This window comes from Rattus norvegicus, chromosome Y (assembly GCF_036323735.1).
Source record: "Rattus norvegicus strain BN/NHsdMcwi chromosome Y, GRCr8, whole genome shotgun sequence".
NCBI lineage: Eukaryota > Metazoa > Chordata > Mammalia > Rodentia > Muridae > Rattus > Rattus norvegicus.
Window position 1 is genome coordinate 27,688,081 of NC_086040.1, and position 20,560 is coordinate 27,708,640.

The window sequence follows — 20,560 nt, forward strand, 5'->3', positions numbered from 1 at the left end:
ATACTGGATCTTCCTCTGCTCCACGAGGTACTAACATTTTCTCCAGAATAAAATGTTTTTTTTTTTATAATTTTAGAAGTAGCCAGAGATTTTAAACTTCTAACAAACCGGTATACAATATCTCCTTTGCACATTTTCTCAGAAATCCCGGTGATGTCCACGGTGCAATAACAACTTTTTCCCATGAAGTCTGGTATATTACCTTTTTGATGACTGACACAACAGTCCTACTTCTGTGCAAGTTCCCTACCTCCACCATCTTACTGAGTAAGATTTAGACTTATACAATTAAGAGGACTCCAGAAAGCCAAGGAATTACGACACATTCCCCATATGCCAAATCCATTTCCTCTCTAAAATTTCTAAGTTTATTGTCCTGAGAAACACTGTTCTGACGAAGAGATCTCAGAGAAATCTGGACTGAGTTCTCAAACAAGAGTCTAAAAGCCAGCACAAATCAGACTACTATCTTCATTGTGTTCCCTTACACAGAGGTGTCCTTTCACATGCAGAGGAATGTGTAGATGGACATATATTTGAATAAGATACTGAACCTAAGACTACTGCATTAGAGCCTCATACAAGACTTCTAAGACTGTTGACTGCCTACCATGGATATTCAGGTGTGTATTCTTTACTGTGATTTTCAGTTTGGAGTTGCTGAAGTAGTGTGTGGCTGGAATGTTCTATAATTTCCAAGGTATCAATCAACCTTCAACTTCTGCTCAATAGTACTCCAGACATAAGAGGAAGAGAAGCTATGCACATTCCATACAGTCCAGGGGAGATCCTATTTCACCCTTATACTTTAAAACATCAAAAATCTATCACCTTTTCCTGGAGGGACAGCAAAAATTCCTCTTCTGCACACAGGGAAATTAGATATTCCTCCACCTATTCAAAGGAGTCTGAGGATCCTCTTTTCATTTATATGATTTTTTAATTTAAGTTTCAAATATACCATTTCCTGGTTTCCTGTTCATACGTCATCTATCTGCTCTCACTCCTTCTTCGATAATGGTGTTCCCATCCACATCATCCACCCGTCTAATCTTTCTCACCTTCCTTATATTAAGAGTCCACATTTGGAAGGATTAAGAGCTTTTCCTCCCCTTGTTGCCCAAAAAGGCCATCTTGTGCTACATATACATCTACAGCCATGAGTCAATCCATGTATATACTTTGGGTGATGCTTTACTCCCTGGGGCCTTTCGTTGTTGGGCATTGTTGTCCTATGAGGTTGCAAGCCCCTTCAGGTCTTTCAACCGCTTCTCTAATTCCTGCAACAGGTGTTCCATTTTCAGATTAATGTTTTGCTGCTAGCATTCAACTATGAATTTGACCTGCTCTCACTGTGTCTCTCAGGGACATCTATATCCAGTTCCAGTCAGCATGCACTTCTTAGCGTCAATAATCTTATATACTTTTGGTGACTGTATATATGTATATGACCCACAGGTGGGGCATGAATTCCTTCAGTCTCTACTTCTACCTTTGCCTCCACATAAACTCCCGTGAATGTTTTTTGTTCCGCCGTTTAAGAAGGAGTGAAGCTTGCATAATTTGATCATTCTTCTTGAACATCATGTGGTCTGTGGATTATATCTTGCCGAATTCGAACTTTTGGGCTAAAATGCACTTATCAGAGAGTGCATACTATGTGTCCTTTTCTGTGATTGGGTTACCTCACTAAGGGTGACGCTTTCTAGGTCAATCCATTTTCTTATGAGTTTCATGAATTCATTGATTTTAATGTGGAGTAGTAGAACATTGTACAGATGTATCACATTTTATGTATCCATTCGTCAGTTGAAGAGCATCTTGATTCTTTCCAGTTCCTGGCTATTATAAATAACAATGCTGTGAGCATAGTGGAGCATGTGTCTTTGTTGAATGTTGCACCATCTTTTGGGTCTATGCAGAGTACAGGTAGAGCTGGGTCCTCAGTTAGGGCATTATCCAATTTTCTCAGGAAACTTCAGAATGATTTCCAGAGTTATCATACAGGTTTGCAATCCCTCCAATAATGGAGCAGTGTTCCTCTTTCTCCATAACCTCACCAACATCTGTTGTCACCTGAGTTTTTGATCTTAGCCATTCTGACTGCCGTGAGGTGGAACCTCGGGACTATTTTTATTTTTATTTGCTTGATGACTAAGGATGTTGAACATTTCCTGACACACTTCTCAGCTATTTGTTATTCCTTAGTTGAGAATTCTCTGTTTAGCTCTGCACCCCATTTTTCATAGGATTATTTGGCTCTCTGGTGTCTAACTTCTTGAGTTATTTGTATATTTTGGATATTAGATCTGTATCAGGTGTAGGATTGATAAAGATCTTTTCCCAATCATTTGTTTGCTGTTTTCTCCTAATAACAGTGTCCTTTGACTTACAGAATCTTTGCAGTTTTATGAAGTCTCATTTCTGATTCTTGATCTTACAGTACAAACCAGTGGTGTTTAGTTCAGGAAATTTTTCCCAGTGCCCATGTGATCAAGATTCTTCTCTACTTATAGTTTCAGTTTATTGGGTTTGATGTAGAGGTTTTTGATCCACTCAGACTTAAGGTTTGATTAGACCAATAAAAATGAATCGATTTGCATACTTCTACATGCTGCCCTCCACTTGTTGAAAATCCTAATTTTTTTTTCATTGGATGGTTTTGGCCTCTTTGTCAAATATCAAGTGACCATTGATGTGTGTGTTTGTCTTGGGGTCTTCAATTCTATTCCACTTATCAACATTCCTAGATCTGTACAAATACAACTTTTTTTTTGTCATTGATTTTTTTTAATCACTATTGCCCTGTAATACTGCTTGAGGTAAGGAATGGTGATTCTCCCAGAGGTTCTTTTATTGTTGAGTACAGCATATGTATGTTGTGCCATCACTTTTATTAAATTCTAAAAAGTCTTTAATCTTTCTTTATTTCTTGCTTGACAAGTTATCTTTGAGTGGAGCACTGTTCAACTTACAGGTATGTGTGGGCTCGCTGATGTTTTGTGGATATTGAAGATCAGCCTTTGTTTGTCACGGTTTGATTGGATAAATGGACATATTTCAGTTTTCTTAGATCTGTTGAGGCCTGTTTTGTGACTTGTTATATGATTAGTTTTGGAAAAAATACTATGAGATGCTGGGAAGAAGGCATATTATTTTGTTTTAGGATGAAATATTCTATAAATATCTGTAATGTCCATTTTGTTCACAACTTCTGTTAGTTTGTCTAGATCTTTGTTTAATTTCTATTTCCATGATCTGTCCATTGAAGAGAACGTGGTGTTGGAATCTCCCACTCTTATTATGTGAGGAACATTGGGTGCTTTGAGCTTTAGTAAGGTATCCTTTAGGAATGCAGTTGCCCATGTATTTGGAGCAAAAATATTTAGGAGTGAGAGTTCCTATTGCTGTGATAATCTTTTGATAAATATGAAATTTCCTTCCTCACCTGTTTGGAAAACTTTTGGTTGATAATCGATTATATTCCATGGTAGAATGGCAAATATCAGACCATTTGCTTCAAAATTTGTTTTCTAGCCTAATACTCTCAGGTAGTGTCTGTCTTTGTCTCTAAGTTGTGCTTTTTACATGCAACAAAATGCTGGGTACTCTTTATGTATCCATTCATTTAGTCTACGTCTTTCTATTGGGGAATTCACTCCATTGTTGTTAAAATATATTAAGGAATAGTGATTGTTGCTTCTGTCATTTTTGTTGTTAGAGGTAGAATCATGTTTGTGTGTCTCTTTTCTTTTGGTTTCATAGCAAGATTAGTTTGTTGCTTTTTATAGTGTGTAGTCTCCCTCCTTGTGTTAGAGTTTTCTACCTATTATCTTTCGTAGGGCTGGATTTGTAGAAAGATACTGTATAAATTTCGTTCTGTCATGGAATATCTTCGTTATTCCATATGTGTTAATTGAGAATTTTCCTGGCAATAGTAGACTGGAATGGCTTTTGTGTTCTTTTATGGTCTAGAGTATATCATTGCAGGATCTTCTGACTTTCATAGTATCTGGTGAGAAACATTGTGTAATTCTCATAGGTCTGACTTTATATGTTACTTGACCTTTTTCCCTTATTGCCTTTAAACTTCTTTCTTTATTTTGTGCATTTAGTGTTTTGACTATCATGCGATGTGAGGAATTTCTTTTCTGGTAAGATCTACTTAGAGCTCTTTTGGCTTCTGGCATGTTTTTCGGCATCTCTGTCTTTAGGTTGGGGAAGATTTCTTCAAATTTTTTTGAAGATATTTACTGGCCCTATAAGTTGGGATTCTTCACTCTCTTTTATACTTCTTATTCTAACACTCGATCTTCTCATTGTGTCCTTGAGTCCAAACAACAGGTAACTTGGAGCAGAAAAGATGGTCTTATCTCTGCCTTCAAGTGTGTAGGCACTCTTACCAACTGGTTTTCAGCTCTCAGTACAGCCAGAAAACAAAAAAGTCCTTCAGCTGAATTCTCCTAGTTCCCTGTGTAAATATTGTGTACCTCCTTCAAATGATAAACTCTGAAAGCCTTATTTTATCCAAAATAGTTGTGGTGCATATGTGTGTGTGTGTGTGTGTGTGTGTGTGTGTGTGTGTGTGTCACATGTCCAGCAGACTCTGAATGGTCATTCCTTCAGTCTCCAAAGAACAATATCTCCCTACCCCTCTTATGGATATTTTATTTACTCTTTCAAGGAAGGAGTAAATCATCTGCATTTTGGTCCTCCTTCTTGAGTTTCATGTGGTGTGTGCCTTGTATCATAGTTAACTTGAGCATTTGCACTGATATCCAATTAAAAATGAGTGCATACTTTGTTTTTCTGTAATTGAGTAACCACCCTCTGGATGATATTTTCTAGGTGCATCCATTTGCCTATGAATTTCATGAACTCATTATTTTTGATAAATGAGTACTAGTCCATTGTGTAAATATAGGCCATTTTCTGTATCCATTCTTCTCGTGTAGCACATCTGGGTTAATTCCAGCTTCTGGATATTATGAATAAGGCTGCTATGAACATAGTTTAACATTTGTCTTTGTTGTATGTTGGAGCATCTTTTGGGTATATGCCCAGGGGAGGTATAGTTGGGTCTTCAGCAAGTGCAATGACCAATTTTTGAGGAGACTCAGGTCTGATTTTCAGGGAGGTTGTACCAGTTTGCAATCCCAACAACAATGGAGGAGTGTTCCTCTTTCTCCACATCCTTTCCAGCCTCTGCTGTCACCTGAGTCTTTGATCTTAGCCATTCTGACTGATGTGAGATAGAATCACAGGGTTGTTTTGATTTGCATTTCCTTTATGACTAAGTAGGTTATACATAAACCAAATCGTTCTAAGATATGATGTTACCCTAACTGTTGTTCTGTATATAGCTGTGTGCCAATTGAACAATTTCTATCTCCTTCTTCAAAGTTCAAGTCAAATCACATCAAGGAAATCCACACACAATCACATATGCAGAAGCCAATAGAAGGGGCAGTGTCAGAAAGTGCCTAGAACACATTTGCACAGGAGAAAATTTTCAGAACAGTACACCAAAGGCTCTAAGATCACCAGTCAATTTACAAAATCCCATCATTCTGAAAACTTTCTTTAAAGCCAAGTACACTACCAATAGGAAAACAACAACCTACACATTTGGAAAAGAGTTTTACGAACCCTACATTTGAGAGAGTGCCAAAATTAAAAATATAAGAACTCAGAAAGGTAAACTCCCACACAACAAAGAACCCAACTTTTAAACTGGATTAGAGAGCTAACCAAGAATTCTCAACTGAGGTATCTCAATAGGTGAAAAACATATCGAGAAATGTTTAACATCCTTAGTTCACATAAAGGCAAATCAAAATGAACATAAGAGTCTTCCTTAAAACAATCAGATTGGCTAAGACAAAAAAACTAATGCAGTAGCAGAGTGGGCTAGGATGTAGGGAAAGTGGAATACTCCTCCACTGCTTGCGGGATTAGTAGCTGATAGCCACTTTGGATATCATCAGTGTGGAGGTCCAGAGAAAATTGCAAATAGCTTTACTTGAAAACCCAGCTTTACCACTCACTTCAACACATATACTCAAACTTGATCCACACATAACGTGGACATGTGGTTGAAGATATTCACAGCAGTCTTACTTATAACAGTCGAATGCTGGAAAGAACCATGATATACCTCATCTCCACTCAGGAATAAATACAGAAAGTTTGCTATATGTAAACAATGGAACATTACTTAGGTATTAAATATGAGGACACCAAGAACTCTGTAGACAAATGATGGAACATGAAAATAGTGAAGTAACAGAAATCGAAAAGGACATAACATGGGATGGACTTAGTGACTAGTAGATGTTAGCCCTGCTAACAGAATACCCACTATACAAATCTTTTATAACATGAAGGGTAACATGTGAGAAGGCCAAATGGCGGATACTTGGAACCCACTTAGAAGGGAGAACAAAATAATCATGGAATGCAGTGGAGTGGAAGAATCTAGCTAGATGTGGAAAATGATGGATAAAGTGGTGAGAGTTGCACCAATTAAAAGAGACAGGAGAGAAATTCAGAGGAAACGTGGAGTAAATAACAATAAGCGTCAGTGGTGGGTGGTGAACTTGGGTATCCCCAGGAAAATCCCAGATGCCAGGGATGCAAGTGTATCCCAGAAACTTACTGTGATGGTGGTAGTTTAAATACCGAGCAGGAAAATAGATAGAACAACTAGAGACTTCCTCCTGTAGCTAGACATGCCCCCCAGTGAAGGGGTGGTGCTGCCCACACAGCTCACATTTTTTTTTACCTATAAATCTCCAATCTAAAAAATGTAAATACAAAAATGGAGCAGAGACTGAAGGAAAGGCAATCCAGAGACCACCCGACCAGAATAACAATTTCCTCCAGAGACTCCAAATCCTCAGACTATTCCTGAGGTCAAGATGTGCTCGCAGATAAGAGCCTAATACGTCTGTCCTCCGTGGGGCTCTGCCATCACCTGACCGTGACAGATGCAAAAACACCTAAGCATTTGACAGCACCTGACAGCCACAAAGGAAGAGATAGGGGAATGACTTAAGGATCTGGAGGGATTTGGAACCCAATATGAAGAACAACAGTATCAATTAAGCTTACCCTTCAGAGGTTCAGGAAATTTTCCACCTTCTAGTATATGCTTTGGCCAGTCCAAGACTTCTGCTACATAGATACCAGAGCATATGGGGAAGACAACTGCCTCAACTGCCATATCTGGGAAGGGAAGCAATTGGTCCTGTGGAGATGTCATATCAAAGAGAAGGGGGATGTTAGAGGGCAAAAGTCGAAGTGGGGAGCACCATATTAGAAAAATGAGGATCGGAATAGCTTAGGGAATTTAAGAAAGAAAAACCAGTTTGGGAAATGACATTTGAAATGTAAACAAATAAATATATTATTTTATACATATAATGTGTATAATATAACACATTTATGTTTACAACAGAGATATTCACATCTGTCTCCTTAAGGACTATATATTTCATTTTCTGTACTATAGGTTTGTTGAGAGTTGAAATCCATAATTTTCGTGAGTTTCTTACTACTGAAAATCACATAGATACACCCAATCAATGTTTTATCTCCTGTCCTTATAGCTATAAATCTTTAGTTACCACTACAAAAAAAATATTTTTTATTTCTGTTGCATTGGGATTCCTTTCCATGCCTCAAATGTTTCCCAACTGAACTGTACATCTCTATATTCCCTCCATTGTCATCCTCTTCCCTCTTTCTTCACGTTTGACATTCCTGTTCTTGACAGTGTTCCTCTGCAATCCATAAGTTCATTTGTACGTCCCAAAGTGAGGACAGTCTGGACCGCATCCCTTGAATTTACACTAAACTAATCAAACCGAAATAGTGTGGAGAATTAATATTCAGATTAAAGTGAAAATGTCTCCCATTTTTCTTTTTTGATCTGGATTATCTCATCTATGATGACTTTCACAAGATCCATTCATTGTCCTGAAAATTACATGCTTTCCTTTTTCAATCTGTAAAAGAACCACATTTTCTTTATGCATTCATTTGTAAAGGAACAACTTGAATATTTCTAATTATTCAAGGGTCTCTATACTAGGATGAATCAAAATTTGGATATATTTTCCTCGAGTTATATCTTTAGGCGCATCCATTTCCGGATTCCTGAAGAAACATCATACTGATTTCCAAAGGTGCTGTAGAAGTTTGCATTCCAACCAGGAGAATAGTAATGTTCCCCTCTCTCCATAACACAGCAAACATAAGTTGACTCATGTGTTATAAAACTAAAATTTCTGAAAGGGAGGAAAAAATTCTCAGAATAATTTTGTTTTGCATTTCTGTATTGTATAAGTATGATAAATATTTCACTTTCGATTCTTAGTCACTTGAGTTTCTTCACTTTTGAATATTTTGTTTAGATATGTAGCCTAATTTAATTTAGTTTCTTGATATATAGTGTTTTAGTTTTTCTAATATTATTTATAGAAGCACGTTTTTGAACATGTACATGGAAATAATGCTTACTATTTTTGAAAATAGCCACTTTAAAATCATTAAGATCAAATTACATAATGCACTCATTAAACTCACAGAATTGGCAGATCTGTTTTAACCAACTGAAATCATAAGGTCGCTTTATGAAATATCCCTATATAATAAAACAATTTCTACATACATTATACTGAGGAATATAGTTTATATATTTTCCTCTTTGAGAATTTCCACCAATGAATGTTGATGATAATTTTCCATTTATTTTTTCCACATCACTCTATTTCTTTGAATCCTTCCTGTGTATATCTTCTACATTAAAGTACTGTTTAATAACTCTATGATAAACCCTTACAAATAATTTTCAATCCTCCAACTGAAGATACTAACTGTCCATAGTATGTCAGATAGGTATAGCAGTTTTCAGGCCTTTTCCCTGCATTCTTCCCTGTTGACTGGTTTGAAGCTGTGCAGGAAACAACAGCTGCTATGTGACATGAGGGCAATACTTCTTGTATCCAGAAGACACGCTTTATGTCTGATCCCTCCCACAATTTTCTACACCTAAAGTCTCTTTTCACCTTGTTTCAGAATGGCTTTTTGGCCTTGCGGAAGGTGTATAACATGTATATCCAACTCATCATGGCTGAAATCAGTAAAATGTAGACAACTATATAATGAATGAAAGGAAGGGGTCACTCTTGGAAAGTATTAAGAAGATCGTCATAACCTCTGGCCATGTTAGGTAATGAAAGGGTTGAATTAATAAAATGATAGAGAATATAGGAAACATGGAGAAAACACAGATTATTTAGATTTACAGTCCCAAATCTAGAATATTTTTTAAAGCATTCGTGATTTACTGTGGGGAGCTGGCGTAGTGGCAATCCCAAGATGGATTCCGGGACTGCTGCCACGTCTCACGAATAGCACCTGAAATTAAGCCCATGCCCCATTGTGAGAACTGCGCAGGCACACCATAACATTATATGACGTGGACCTATGAACAGAGGTTACACAGACTGGTGAGGTGGTTGAGGGAGGATATAAGGGAGTGGCCTCGGGGGCTGGATGGAGGCATTGTTCCTGCTTGCAGACAAAAGGGTTCCTGAATAAACTGCTTTGAGAAGAACGTGTGGTGTTGCTCCTTTCCTGCTGGTCGGGGTTGGAAGTGAGAGTATATACTAGATGTATTGGGTATAGCAATATTAAATCAGCTCACTTTGCATAATTAAAACAGCTCTATACTAAATAATTACATAGAATCAGGTATTTAATTTCTTCCACCTCAAATATCATAGATTCACATGTATTCAGTTGAAAAGAAATGAATATACATTTAAATAGCATTTAAAGTTTTTAGGACTATTTCATAAAGTAGACAAAAGGATTTAATACATTAAAATTCTATTTTGAATCTGGTATTATCTAACAATGATAGAGAAAATAAGGAGAGAGAGTGAGACAGGGGGACAATCTGGCAAAAGGGAAGGTAATGAGAGACGGAGAAAGAGGTACGGACCACTGACACAAAGAGAGGAAGAGGGAGTATTTTACACACTAATTTAAACCTATACACACATATTCTCAATAAAATACTTGTGAACAGATTCAAGTCAACATTAAAAATAATCTTCTACCAGATAAGCTTTCTTCAAATCCCAGACATACAAGAGAGAAAAATTTAAACAGGTCCACTACAAGCAACAAGAAGACAAGAATATACACTCGTTTCACAACTATGTATTACAGTATTTGGAATTTTAGCTGGAGGAATATGACAACCGAAGAAGATCCAGGGAATACAAATGAAAAATTAAGAAATCAAAATGTTCTCGTTTGCAGATGTCATGACACCATTTTAAAAACTCTAAAAATGTATCAGTCTCGTAAGACTGAAAAATACGGTCATAAAAGCAGAATATCATACGAACACACAAAATTCCTTAGCCTTCCTTTATGCCAATCCAAACCATACTTTGAGGAAATATGGGTCAAATTCCCCTCACAATAATCTGAATATATAAAATATAATATTGTGGATGAAAATATTAAAAATGCAAAGACCACTATGAATTAGCTAGACGTGATCCTGAATAGAGACAATTGTTATTTAAAAGTTTAAGTTTCTTAAAGCTGAAAATATATTCACAATTCAAAGTGAAAACTCAAAACACGTTATCGTTTTTGTTTTCCAATTTCAAACCATGGGAGAGAAACAAGGGAAGTATTCCACTTGAAACACTCTTAAAATATATAACAAAATACCCTGAATTCGCATAGATATAAAGCATACTATGAGAAGACATACGAAGTAACAATGATCCATCCAGAAAACATATAAGAACATTCCAGCTGATGTTCTGAAGGACCTTAAAGACTTGAATAAATCAAACTTTTATAGTTTTAAGAATAAGTAGATAGTATAATAATGTCAATTTTTGATTAATTAATAAAGGAAGGCTAAGGAATTTTGTGTGTTCGTATGATATTCTGATTTTATGACCGTATTTTTTCAGTCTTAAGAGACTGATACATTTTTAGAGTTTTTAAAATGGTGTCATGACATCTGCAAACGAGAACATTTTGATTTCTTAATTTTTCATTTGTATTCCCTGGATCATCTTCGGTTGTCATATTCCTCTAGCTAAAATTCCAAATACTGTAATACATAGTTGTGAAACCAGTGTATATTCTTGTCTTCTTGCTGCTTGTAGTGGACCTGCTTTAAATTTTTCTCTCTTGTATGTCTGGGATTTGAAGAAAGCTTCTCTGGTAGAAGATTATTATTAGAAATAAAATCTCCTCTTCTGGAGATTGCAGATTAGCCTCAGGAAATGGTTTTTGGCTGGCAGCACCATTGACAAAACAGTGTTTTGGTGGAGGATTTTCCATCAAAAACCTTAGCTTTACCACAGAGGCTAGGTCCAAAATACAAATGATAGTCAGTCAACAGTTTGCCATATCTTGTTATCCAAAGAAAAGGAACAGTTGATTTAGTCATGATTCGGTGATGACTCTAATTCATTTCAGAATCATAGATATTGCCAGCATATATAAAACCAAAAGACCCATTGTCAAACAGCAGTATTCTCCGCATTGCCCACAGTCACCATAGTAATACCAGTGGTGAGCTCTATAGTATGGTTTGTTTCTGTTTCCTGTTTTTGCAGCTTATAAACCTTGTTTCTTTGACCCACAGAGAAGTTTCAAATAAAATAATGAAAAAAAATTTGAATTGAAAGCTATTGGTCGCTTGTAGTTGTAGTTAAAAATGAGGACCTCAAGCAATCTTCACTTGGTCCTCTTCTTTTAGGATTGGGGTTGATTCGCTTTTGCTTTTGCTTTTAGTTTCATTTTGGTGATTTTTTTTTGTTTTATTATGTTTTCTTTTTCTTTTTGTTCTTTTCTACATGCAGAGATCAAGAAGTGGTCAGAAGAATTTCAAGTACAAATTCAGATGGCTGGAAAGAGCCCAGTCTCTCTAACAGTTCCACATTGTTTGCTGTACTAGGGATTTTTCTCTTGCCTTTCATATTGCCCATTTCCACTTTTTGGATCCTTTTATCCTGGCATAATTAATACTACATGTATATTACAATTATTTGAATTTCAACTCTGAAATTCTAACTCCTCTATCTCCCACACAAAACCAGAGACATGGATTGAGTCTTGTTTGGTCACGTTTTGATTCTTAGATCGGGAATCTTCCTGCAAACACTGAAGGTCCTGTTCCCAAATTGATTCTCTATAGTTCAATAAAGATGCTCTTGGCCAACCAGTTGTGAGGATATCTAGTATTCCTGCAAACAGGCTAGTAGACACAAGGGTGGAGAAAGGATTTAAGGGTGGAGTAAGAGCTACCAGTCATGTGAGATCTAGTATGGAGTGGCCATTGGTGTAGCAGGCAGGATGTTAGAAACACAGTAAGATAAGCTCATATTTGGGGTGCTGCGCTATGACTAATGACAACTGAGCAATTGAGATAGGGCAGATTTAGAGGTGTTGAGAAGGGAGTAAAAAGGACAGTTTGCTATTTGGTAGAGGCTTAAAAATCCTGAAAATAGAGCTAAAGCACATCAAATGTTCTTAAGCGTATGTGGCTTTCAAGTGCATTATAAGGGAACCTGATCAGCTCTGGGAGCTTGGACTTCCTTGAGCTTAAAGTGAGGCAGTAGGAACAATTTCTGCAGAGTCTTATGAGAGCAATCCATGACCATAACGACCGTGTCCAAAGTCACCTTGACCATGAGAGTTAAAGCTGACCCACATGTATCTTTTGATATAACCATTTCTTCTTTGTGATCTTTTAGTGTTCCATTTGCTCAAAATTATTAGTGAAGAGGGTAAAATGATACTAAAGGCTACTCTTGGTTGTCAACTATTCATCTGAGATTAATTAAACCCCATAGATAGAGGGAATATGTGAATAATTTCTGCATAATATAAGGTCAATGTAAAATGTATTTCTTATATGGATCTTTGGGGTGGGATGTTGCTTCTTTAACCTAGAACTTCATCAATATCTCGTCTTTATATTTATTTTTTCAGGCATCTGCAGATACTACCTTTTGAGGAATGAATCCTTCTCAGGAGACAATAGACGGAACCTGCACTTCAATGATAATTAAATGGCACTTCAAGATATCAAATCAAAATATCAAAGTGAGAATGGAATAAATTTATTAGTACAGTGTTTTGCAAACAACTTCTTTCACAAACAGCCTTGGAAGGAGAATTCTGAAATTTTGCATTTCATATTTGACTTTGCTGGTACTCTGACAAAATCAACTCACAACTGTTTGGGGCTTTATGGGCAATTAAATACTACAAACAGAGCTGAATGAATCAGTGCTCTGCGGTATGTGTTAATATGGCTACAGTGAAGAGCAACTATGCTAAAGCTATTCATCTGTTTTTCAAACAGCATCCTCATGCAACTGTGGACTTCTGTGGGTCGTTGGATGGATAGGTTGAGAACACTGGCTGAGAGCTGCAAATGCAGAAGTGGGATGGTACATGATTGGATCATGAAAGGCCTGTGTGTAAATCATAAACAACTTCACAATATTCAATACTTTAATAATTACTAGGAAGTAGACTTCTGTAAAATGACTTCAGCAGACCAGCATGGTAGAAAAACAGTAACTGATTCCCTGGAGATTTAAATCCACTGGATTGTGAAACATGGACTTAGAGGTAGAGACATGTCAGCACATGAAGACTGGATAATGAAACCACTGTTGCCTCTTAAGTTTCCCTAACCCATGGTTTGAGGCCAACAGCAACAGATTTTTTGCACTGAGGAATAGAATAAAAGCCAATTTGTTGAAAATCCCAATCATAAGAAAATACTGAAATCATCTGTGACAAACATCAACTCTCAGCATGGTTTCAGGATGTCTGAATGTCTGCTGTCAGCATGGGCTTTTACTGACATCCCTTTTATAACTGCAGAGCTCCAATCTGCTTCAGCCACATCATCATCTCTTAATTCTGTTGCAGGTAGATTAGATCACTGTGTCTGCCTATGCAGTCTTTCTCTACATATAAAGACCCAAGGAACAAATCTCACTCCAGGCAGCTGTTGAAAGTAATTTTGAATCGCATTGGTGTTGTTAGTAGATGTAATGTCTTCAAATCCCAGAAGACCATGTTTGCAAAGGAGTTGATTGAGGAAGTCTTGGGTATTTCTTTCATAGGGGCAGGTGGGATCGATGAACAGGACCGCTTTCTCAGACTAGATCTTGCAGTTCACATACACGTGAGTCATGCTGACAGGGTGCAGCTTCCCAGAATAGAATGTTCAGTTGAAGATACTGGTCTGTTTGAGAGTGGCAAACCCAATGTATTCTAAACCATGCATTCTAGTTGAATCCCTATAGAAAACATGGAAGAAAGAAGCATTTACTTTTTCATTTTTGCACTAACAATGCTACCAAACACTCACAGACATTAGAACCTGCATACTGAAGATGTATCCATATACAAATGACCAGATGTGACATCTAGCCTTTTGAACTAATAAAATAATGGATTCTAGGACTTTAAAAATAGTCAGCCAGTGTTAAAGTATGTGGTCCATAGTGTGTGATAATTGTGACTAGTTCGATAGCTCTGTACAGAGAGATTCATCCTTTACTATCTCTTAGGGAACACGAACTACTACACCAGGTATCTAGAGAAGACCTTTTACTGCAGTTTGAGTCTAGCAAGAGTTTCAGCTCAGTTACAAATTTCCAATGGCCACATACCCTTAGTCTGATATTCATACGCTGCTTTGATACAGTCCTACTTATATTCTATAGTTCTTGTCAACCGAATTAAAAGAGCATTGTATCCTATTAAAGAAATGCACAGTAATTTATTTGCATGAGTGCAGCAGAGAGAAGGATTATAGGATAAACAAGAATTGGAAAGCAAGATGTCCTTCCTTCTGAGGACCAAGACCAGGAAACCTGAACTACATAAAAATCTGAAACAAGTTGTCTGAAGTTTGTTCTTTCCTTCAATCATGGGGCTCCTAGTGAAGGAGCTCAGTTCTCAAGAGTTGGCAAAAATTACCTTTATTGCTGAGCCAGGACAATTGCTGAATACTTCATTCATGGACCTGAAGAAACTCTGTATCCATCCTGCTATAATATGTATATATCTATGTATCATTCATAGAATGGACACTTTACTGTTGGTTTGAAAGCAACAGTTTGTCCCTGGAGAGACACAGATTTCTTCTTTCACAAATTATTTCACAGTCTGATGGTGGGTCTCATAAGTTCATTCCGGGATTTGCTTTACAGTAATCATTCAGTGATCTGGAAGAAACACTTATTTAATGTTGTGAGATCTACTAGAACAATATCAACCATCATTTTCCCTTCCCAGTTTAATTCTGAATCATTCTCCACTAAAGGTCTGTGGTCTCTGATGAAGGCAGCATCTCCACAGACTAGTCTGAATATTGCTCTTAGCACTGCATTTATGATACATCAATGTGATTTCCTTACCACTCTCATTCCCTAGAGAGTTTTTCAATTCATTTCATCTGATGGGTCTAATGTACATCATCACCAAGGATGAGTTTTGAGAGTTTTGCTAAAAAATTTAAAAAAAGAAAGAAATAATAGGAAAGAAAAGAAATAAAGGAAAACTGCAAGCTTATCTCACCAATTGACTCAGAAATCTAAAGTTTTATTCAGTGGAAATAATTGTGGAAAGTCTGAGATGATGATGTTTCAACTAGAAGCACTTCTCTCTCCAGGAAATTAGTGTAAGAGTGAAACTGCACTATTGGTATCCAAAGAATGAAGGAGTTTACTCTGAGCACACAACACAATACTTGTCTTTCATTTCTTACTTAGGACATTTTTATAATTGACAAAAAGAATAAATGCAATGAGCTCTCAGGAAAACATCTGTGACCTTCCAAAAACTTTGGAATAAAGAAATGAATGATATAAAATCTCTCACTTCCAGGAGCCATAAGAACTGCGAAGTCCAGATGTTTGTGAGAGGCTCACAGCTTTTGATTCCCATATGTGGAAGGCTCAGAACAAGTCTATCTCTTCAGTGATCCTACTGAACTCCTACCAAGGACTCACTGAGCTTTCCCAAGGACCGTGTATTTCTTCCTTTTTTTATACCAAGACAGAAGACCAGCTTCCTCCTTCCCATCTCTGGTCTCTTCATCCTCTTTCTTCTCACTCCACAATGGATACTCTGAATTAGAGTTTAATTAGTAAATACTAGAGGTACTGAAGGGATATCTGGATGGAGTTGCAGTAACAACAACACTTGTGACATCACTGAAGAAGCTAGTCCTCTCCAGGTTACAATAGATGTTTCAGGGAGGGCTTCATGATTATGTCATTGAGATGTTACCTGTTAAAAAGCTTTCCTTACATTGACCAGATTCAAAGGTGCCCATTCCACATATGTCTCCTGTGACACAGGGGAAACCTTTATGTACTCCCTCTCTCTAAAGGTAGAGACTTCTCTTTGCTTTATTAGCTGTTACTTGAGATGGAGAAAGTATGTCAGGGGCTTGCCATGGGTAGAAGATTTAGGAACATGTAGTGTAGGAGATAATTCTAGATAATATTTTTATTCCCAGGTTCATTCCTGAGACATAGAGTTCAATTTTCTTCGTTATCTATGTATCACAAAGGCCAGTATTTTCCGTGCAGACCTTTAATTAAATGAATATTGTATTTCACTTTCTTATTGTACATTCCTTGACAGGGGAATTCATAATTATTCCTGAAGGTGTACTCAAAAATTCTGTTTTCCAATTCCATTTTCTGCAATGATTTTGACAACAAAGTGTGCCCATCTTTAGAGTGAGCATAACGGTATGAATACTGTGTACTCACTTCTAATATTAAACTCCTAAATGCTTCTTTTATGTAATAATTACAAGGCATCAGCAAAGCAAAGGGCAAGATGGGGTACAGAATTCGGTTCTATAGTCCCATTTGATATCAATTCTGCACTACCTATCTTCCTGTGTCCCTATGGCCAGACTTAAGGGTTTTGGATGTTTTATCATTATTCTTTCTTAAGTAGAAACCTTAGATACCGGAGGATAGGCAGGGAGAAAAACGGCATGGTTATCAGTCAAACCTCAAATTCAATATGTTCATAATACAGGAGGGAGTCTATTTGACATTGTCATTTCTGAATTCTACATTCTTGACCTAGTTGGGCAGATTCTATGTTAACATTCCAACTAACCACCTGGCTGTAGGAGCCACAAAAAGTATATATATACATCTGCCACCAAAATGATATAAAATTGATGAAGCTAAGAAGTGCATTCTGCCAGGAACCGGATATAGACATTTCCTGAGAGACACAGCTAGAATATGTGAAATACAGAGGTAAATGATAGTGACAAACCCATGAACTGAATGAAAATGGACTTCTTGTGGTAAATGTTGGGAAATGATTACAAGATCTGAATGGGGCTTTAATCCCCACAAGGACAATGCCGATGAATGAAACCTTTCTGGTACTAAATCAATATTCAAAGACTGCACATGGACAGACCAATGGCTTCAACTGCATATGAAGCAGAAGATGGCCTTCGTGAGCACCAATGAAAGAAGAGGCCCTTGATCCTCCCTAGGTTTGATTCCCAGTTCAACGGAATGTAAAGAGACAGTAAGATGGGTTATAGAAAAAGGGGAAGGGGACAGGTTAGGGCTCTTATGGACAGGAAACTGGGCAAGGAAATTACATTTGAAATGTAATTAAAGAAGTATCCAATTAAAAAAGCATTAAAAATTCCTAAAAAATGATGGAAGTAAAAGAAAAGAAAACTATCAATGAATCATACATATTGATGCAGAAATTTATAGGGTATGTATCAGGGAATGGTAATCAGAGTAATACAGGTGGAAAGACTGAGATGACGATGTATTAACTAGATGCACATCTCTGTCCCAAATATCAGTGTCAGAAACAAAGTGCAGTATAGGAATCCAAATCAAGGCGGAGTTTACATTGAGCTGAGGATACAATACTTGTCATCCCTCCTTCCTTAGGACCTTTTTATCCTGGGCAAAAAGAATGAAAGCCATGAGCTATCAGAAAAACAACTGTACACTTCCTAATACCTGACTTTTGGAATAAAGAAATTAATGATAAAAAATCTCTGACTTCCAGGAACCATAACAAGCAAGGAAATCCAGATGTTACTGAGAGGGTCCCACCTTCTGTATCCCATATGTGGAAGGCTCAGATCAAGTCTATGTGTTCAGTGAACCCTCACAACCCCTACACAGCACTCACTGTGCTTTTCCATGTACCATATATTTTTCGTTTTTTAAACTAAAACCCTAGGCCAACTTCCTTCTCCCCATTTCTGATATCTACATTCTATTTGTTCTCCCTCCCAAATAGCTGTTTACACTGAAATAAAGGCCTATTAATAAAATCTAGAGGTACTGAATGAATGTCTGAGAGGAAGTTGCAGTCAGGAAAACACTAGTGACATCACAAGAGAAGCTAGGGCTCTCCAGTATACAAGAGATTATTCAGGGATGGCCTAATGATCATGTCACTGAGAACTGGCATGGCCTACCTCCTAAAGAGCTTTCTTTATATCGACCAGATTCTAGGGTGATGTTCCAGGTGTGTCCTTTGACACAGTGGAAAACTTTATGTAGAACATCTCTCTAAAGCTAGAGAGTTCTCTTTGCTTTATTAGTGGTTACATGCTCTGAATGAAGAAAGCTATAAAGGGTATGGCATGTGTAGAAAATATCTAGGAACATGGGACGTAGGAGATTCTTCTGTATTATAATTTTATTCCCATTTCCATTCCTGTGACAAACAGTTCAATTTCCTAAGTTCTATCTGTTTCCCAAAGGCCTTTGTTTCCCTACAGATATTTAATTGAGTGGATTTTGAATTTCATTTTCTAATTGTTCATTCCTTGATAGCGGACTTTATAGATATTCCTGAATGTGTCCTCAAAAATTCCGTTTTGCAATTCTAGTTTTTTGCAATGATTTTTGCAAAAAAGCTGGCCAAGCTAAAAAGTGAATGTAATAGTGTAAATATTGTGTACCTACTTCAAATGATAAACTCCCAAATTTTTATTTTATGCAAAAATTACCTGATATCAGTAAATCAAAGGGCAGCATGGACTATACAATGCGGTTATGTAGTCCCATTAGATATCATTTCAGTAATATCTACCTTCCTGTGTTCCAAGGGTGAGACTTCAAGCTTTTGGATGTTTTACCATGATTCTTTCTTCAAGCCATACTAAAGATACAGGATGATGGGAAGGGAAAGGAATGGCTTGCGGTCCAGTAAAAGCTAAACTTCAATAGGCACATAAGACCAGGATTGATATTGTCATTTGTGGATTCTCCATTCTTGACCTAGGACCTCAGAATCTATGTTAAAATTTCAACTAAATTCATAGATGTATAAGCCACCAAATATATATATATATATATATATATATATATATATATATATATATATATATATATTATAGATAAATCGATATAGAGATAGAGAAGAGATAGAGCTAGAGACAGAGACAGAGACAGAGACAGAGATAGATAGATAGATAGATAGATAGATAGATAGATAGATAGATAGATCAGACACCAAAACTAGATACGATTAAGGTTAATAAAGCTAAGAAGTGCATGCTGCCAGTAACAGGTTATATATCTTCCCTGAGAGTCACAGCTAGAGCATGTCAATTACAGAAGTGAATGCTAGTGGCAAACCAGAGAAGTGTAACGGACCTCTTGTTGTTAAATTTTTAGAAAGGATTACAAGAGCTGAAGACATTATCAACCCCATCAGAAGAATAATGCGAATGAACAAGAACCTTCTGGTACTATAAAGATATTCAAAGACTGTACATGGACAGACCTATTGCTCCAACTGCATGTGTGGCAGAGGATGGCATTGTTGGACACCAAAGGAAGGAGAGTCCTTTGGTTCTCCATAGGTTTCACTCCCAGTTCAAGGAAATTTCAACGGGTAGTAAGGGTGGTTTAAGTGTAAAGGAAAGGAAACATTTAGGTCTCTTACGGAGAGGAAACTGGGAATGGAAATAACATTTAAATATAGATATAGAAATATCTAAAAAGTATTAAAATTAGCTTAAAATTAAAAAAAATGAAAGAAATAAAAGTAAATAAAACTGCAAGGTAATCAGACATATTGATTCATAAATCTAGAGGGACACTGTCAGGTAATGGTAGTCAGCATAACACTAGTGGAAAGACTGAGATGATGAACTCTCAACTAGAAGTATTTCTCTCTCCCAGATATCTGTGTCAGACACAAACTGCGATGTAGGAATCAAAAACATGGAGGAGTTTACTATGAGCTGAGGATACAATACTTGTCTTTCCCTCTTTCCTTGGGACTTTTTCCTTCTGGGAGAAAAAATAAAACCCATGCACTCTCAGAAAGAAAAAAAACAAAAAAACAAAAACAAAAACAAAAAAAAAAAAAAAACAACCAAAAAAAAAAAAAAAAAACTGTACCCGTCCCAACACCTGGCTTTTGTAATAATGAAATTAATGATAATAAAATC

At 36.8% G+C, this 20,560-nt stretch overlaps 1 long non-coding RNA gene across 7 annotated transcripts in view; it reads left to right on the forward strand.

Moving 5' to 3' along the window:
• The window catches only part of LOC134484381 (uncharacterized), a 46,950-nt gene extending 27,008 nt beyond the window's left edge, over positions 1 to 19,942 (forward strand). For 2 of the 7 annotated variants that reach the window (XR_010061803.1, XR_010061806.1), the window contains 2 exons: positions 493 to 623; positions 13,042 to 17,470. This is a non-coding gene — a long non-coding RNA (uncharacterized LOC134484381). Of the gene's footprint in view, positions 1 to 492; positions 624 to 9,081; positions 9,236 to 13,041; positions 17,471 to 19,778 lie in introns of those variants that run through there. The other 5 variants (XR_010061801.1, XR_010061802.1, XR_010061804.1 and 2 more) reach the window with 4 other exon arrangements.
• The last annotated feature ends 618 nt before the right edge of the window (positions 19,943 to 20,560 follow it).